Consider the following 5,000-nt stretch of genomic DNA (forward strand, 5'->3'; position numbering starts at 1 on the left):
ATTGTAGTTATTAGAATAAGAAATGGCTGGGTAAGGTTCAGAAAACTAATACATTTACTACTAACAAAGGGCCTCTCCCTCAGAGTGAAAGGCAGATTGTATGCTGTCTGTGTACAGAATGCTATTCTACATGGCAGCAAAATATGGTTGTGACTCCAGAGGATATGTGGGAGAGAGAGAGCTGTGTAAACTAACAAACCAAAAATGATTTTGACAAGACAAGCTTGACAAGTAATTAATTATAATTAGAAGTCATCTAAAAATCCAAAATATGAAAAAAGAAATGCTATAAAATATATAAACTCGCCAGCATACGATAATGGCCATATATTGGTAATAATGTTCATAGCTAATAAAACAATTGTGATTTTAGGTTTTTAATTGGTTATAACTATATATGACCTTAGTTTTAAGAAATAAAAAACTTCAGTTAAAAATTGACTGTCCAATTTAATCTGAACATTAGAACCACCATATATCATCACTATCATCATCATTTAACATCTATTTTCCATGCTGGCATGAGCTAAATGGTTTTACAGTATAAAGCTCCAGTGTTAGCTTTAGCATCGCTTCTACAGCTGAATGCCCTTCCTAATGTCCATCACTTTACAGAGTGTACTGGGTGTGTTTTTTTTTCTTTTTCATGCCACCAGCCCTACTGAAGTTACCAAGTAACTTGCAAAGCAGAAAAAGAACAAGGAAAAAGTAAAAGGAAAAAGCTCCTGCTACAAAGTGTGCGTGTGCATGGAGGAGTATTTAAGATAGGGAGATGGCTTTATGCCAAATGTTAAAAGACCAAAGTATGAGAGAGAAACAAGCATAACTGTTCTGCTATAGAAAAGATACACAGCTACCACACTATATAGGGGTGGGTAGAAGTAGTTGGGAAGAAGATAAAAATGGTAGTGATGGAGTGCTAGAGCAAGCTCTAAAGGTACAAGAAGGTAAGCATAAGAGAAGATACAGACAGCTGATCAGGGGAGGGAGGAGAGAACAAGGATTTCCATAAGAGTGCTAGGAGAGAGTAATAGGTGGTTAGAAAGAGGGGTAGAGGTGAATTTAGTGATTGATGAACAAGAGTGGAGATACAGTTGATGGGAAATATCAGTATGGAGAATGAGTAGGATGAGATGGATAGAAATGGCTCAGGAAGGTAGGGGACAATGTGCAAGGTAAAGGAGTGGGGAGAAAGAAGATGTATGGGTACTTGGGGGTGATTATTGTGAGTGATGTGTGATGGAGGATAAGAGCCAAGAATGAAAGTGGATATGTGAAGTGCTATATGGAGCATGGCAGAGGAGAGAGGTAACTGAAGGCACAGAAAGGAGGAGATGATCAGTGAAAATAGATTGGGAAGAGGATTAAGGAATGGAAGTGGCTCCAAGAGGAAAGATGTAACTGGTAGTGCAAAGAAAGAAGGAGTAGTATATGCTGATTCTGCCCTCAAATAACTTCAGCCACCTAGTAATGCCATAGATAGAAGAGTGATAGAGAGCAAGTGCGAAGGACATGAAATGTGGGGAATGCTTGACGAGCAGGATAGGTAGAATAAGGCCATCAAAATCTTTTGTGGCTTCCTTTTGAAGCCTCACTCTAATCTTCTTCATATACATGATTGGTGATACAGTGTTTGTTATTATTAAGTACCTTGGGCTAGCTGTCTTTGATTAAGCTTTATGTGGCAAAGAGATAAACAAACACTTGGCATTAACCAAAGGATTCAGAAGGCTAGAAATCCAAATAAAAGGCATCAACTGTGTTAGTTTGTTAAAACTCAGTATTTGGTCATCATTTAATTTTTAGCCATCATGTTTTTATTGTGTAACATGTCCTAAAATTTCAATTTTAAATAGCATAATCCTCATATAAAAGAAAGTAGAGATTTTGCTGTTGATTATTTGGTTACCACACTGAGCAGCTCAAATGACTACACAGAAATGCTTCTGAATTGGGACTTCTTTTTTAACAACAGTACACCAACAAGTGACACAACAAGCACTAAAAGATGGCAGATTATCACAAGTGCTGACATTATCATTGTAGTAATTAATAATGATTCAAGTTTGCAGTTCTTACCTTTATTTTCATGTCAAAAATGTTTTATTTTATTTACGTTGCCAATATTCTAGGTGAGAACACCACTACTCATATTTCTCAGCTTTCATGCATATTTAAGAAAGCATTGTTATAGATATCATTACCTTAACATGAAACAATGAATACTAATGAAAGCCATAAATTTTTGTCAAACAGATCTTTATCACCAGCCTCTCAGAAGACCTACTACCCATTATTCAGTCAGGTAAGCAGAGACAATTAGAATTAACTACCTTGCCAATGAATACAATAAAGTACTTACAATGAAAGATATACTTGTACCCCCATGAGCTGGTAACCCAATACACTATCCACTCAGCCATTTTCCCTATACATACAATACCTATTTATAGATCTAAAAACTGCCTCCTTCCCCACATACACAGAGGATATGTGCACTATAGTTTAATATATGCATTTACAAAGAAATTTTTTGCGGGGGAGGGGGTCTCTCTCTCTCTCTCTCTCTCTCTCTCTCTCTCTCTCTCTCTCTCTCCATTTTATCTACTGGGATATGAACATGAAATTATTGTATGATTTGTTTGAATATTCTCACTTGCACATAAATAAAGAAGAATACATACCATTTCTGCTGATATCAAGTTCCATAAGATTAACGAAATTAGAAACATCTGGAGGTAACCTCCCAATTTCATTGTCACTTAAACTTAATTTCCGAAGCTGTAACAATCTAAAAAAACCCTGCAATGAGAGAAAAAAAGATAAAAAATATTTTTTAAAAAGATAACATTAGTAAGATATACAAAAGTAATGTTAATGAAGAACAGTTAGTTATAGGATTTCATAGGCTGAAAGAAAAAATAAAGATACATTTTGTTTAATAATTATTAATAATAAAATATTACATGGCAGAATGTATAATATGGTCCCCTAAAAACAGATTAAACTTTTGATATCTCCAAAGTATATGACCTATAGGACACTACCAAACATTTAATTGCTTCAAGAGGGAGTCAGAGTTGATATGAGATACTAAAAATTACTGAGTACATTTAACCCTTTAGCATTTAAACTGGTCATATCCAGCCCAAATAGTCTGCCTGTTTTATGTTCAACCTGACCAGATTCAACCTCTTACACCTATCCTTGTCTTTCTAAAAATAAACAATAACATCATCACAATCTTGACGGTATAAGATAATGCATGGTTAATTTAAAACAATGTGAATAAATAAGCATTACATTTGACAAAGTAATCTGAGGGTTAAAGAGTTAAAAGAATGTTTCAAAAATGCTCATTATAACCTCTTCCATATTTTGTGTATTCAGGGAGATAAAGAGAGGCTAAAACCAACAACTTGATAGAAGAGTGTTTTCATTTTTAATTGGATTCTCTTTACATTGTATCTGTTATAATCACCAATGTTAGCTTCATTCAGTCTTCTTACAAATCAGATAAGAAATAATATTAAAAAAAAAGTGAAGCTCATATTACCTGATTACTATCATTAATTATATGTTATGATTACAGTGTAGTAAGATCTTGGGATATTTCAAAATTTTTAATTATTTCCAATGTATCATTCCTATTTTAAGAAAGTATTATATTATTTATAAGAAATTTGACTGCTACTTCCAGCAAATCAAATGACTAAGCAAGGGTGCAATTTGAAGCTGCAAGCTAACAGAATTTCTAAAAATCCTTTTCAGAAAAAAATGGTTTTAGCCTGAAATCAAAAACAGTAATTTAATTTGCACACCTGTGAACTTGTGAAATTTAAGTGTATCATTTTTCTCTCTCAGTACATATCAATGTACTGCACTTTCATGGACCTATGAAATTATTTCTAATGGAATTTACTTAAATATAAGGTTCTAAATAAAATAATCTAGAACATCCACTACCTTTCAATACTTTCCTCAACACTACCTATCTCTAAAGTACCGTATTTACATGTGTAACAGCATGATCATACTTCCTGGTCTTCCAAAACCATGATGCACATTATACATGTCCTTGAGCAACAGGTACAAAAACCAAAATTTTAGTACAGTGAGTATAGTGTATTGCAACAGTTCTGAATATAAAGTCTTTTTTCTTCTGCTGACTACAGATTTCTTTTAGATACTAACAGTAGTAAGAATTTTTGTAAGAAGTTCTTTGTAACATTTCTTTATAATTGTGCATGGATGAAACACCCAGTTTAACAACATCGGTTTATCTACCAAAATTCTAATTTACCAGTACAACTGAAACTATCAGATGTTGACACTGAGCATGGATTGCATTCAGTATGGGATGTGAAACTACAATGCTATGCTGCAAGCACTCCTTTTATCCTTTCAACTGTCATTTATTAGTCATGCCAACGTGCATTGAGAGAAGGCAATGGTTTTGAATCATCACTCAAGGTTACAGTAGAACTAAATAAAGGATAATGAAGATGAAAATTATAGTTTTCATGCTGCCATGACTTTCTACCAGTGACAGTGTTAGTAACCATATTTGTGCATTTTAAGATGTATGGTTCAATACAAAAATACAGAAATCACTGCATGTGCTTATTTTTCTTTACAATTTATGTGTCACTTTTGTATACAGGTAATCACAGTATTATCTCCAGTTTGAATGCTTTGAGGCATCATTACTCTTATACAGTTGGAGAAAAGCTTTAAATATTAAAGAAAACAGGAAATCACGAAGTAATCAGGCAATTTAGAATTAGTGGATCCTTTGTTTGTAATATAAACAAAAGGCAAAAATTAATCATTGCCTGGAGAAATTAAGACTATTCAGGAGGAAAAAACTGTAATTTTCTTGAGTTGGAAGCAGAACTGAAAACATATTTTTATAAATTTGAGAGAAAGTGATTGTGCTGCTCCAAGTGGCATGATGTGTATTTGAGCTTTAAAACAGTAACAATTAATTCCTAATTCTC

At 33.6% G+C, this 5,000-nt stretch overlaps 1 protein-coding gene across 2 annotated transcripts in view; it reads right to left on the reverse strand.

Annotated features, from left to right (window-relative positions):
* LOC106871622 (protein scribble homolog) overlaps window positions 1-2,803 on the reverse strand; it is a 772,291-nt gene extending 769,488 nt beyond the window's left edge. For both annotated transcript variants that reach the window (XR_016241095.1, XM_089349239.1), the window contains exon 1: window positions 2,657-2,803. The gene's annotated coding sequence lies outside the window, so the exon portion shown is untranslated. The remainder of the gene's footprint in view (window positions 1-2,656) is intronic.
* Between the last annotated feature and the right edge of the window lie 2,197 nt (window positions 2,804-5,000).

Source organism: Octopus bimaculoides, chromosome 3 (genome assembly GCF_046866305.1).
Source record: "Octopus bimaculoides isolate indiv1 chromosome 3, ASM4686630v1, whole genome shotgun sequence".
Taxonomy (NCBI): domain Eukaryota; kingdom Metazoa; phylum Mollusca; class Cephalopoda; order Octopoda; family Octopodidae; genus Octopus; species Octopus bimaculoides.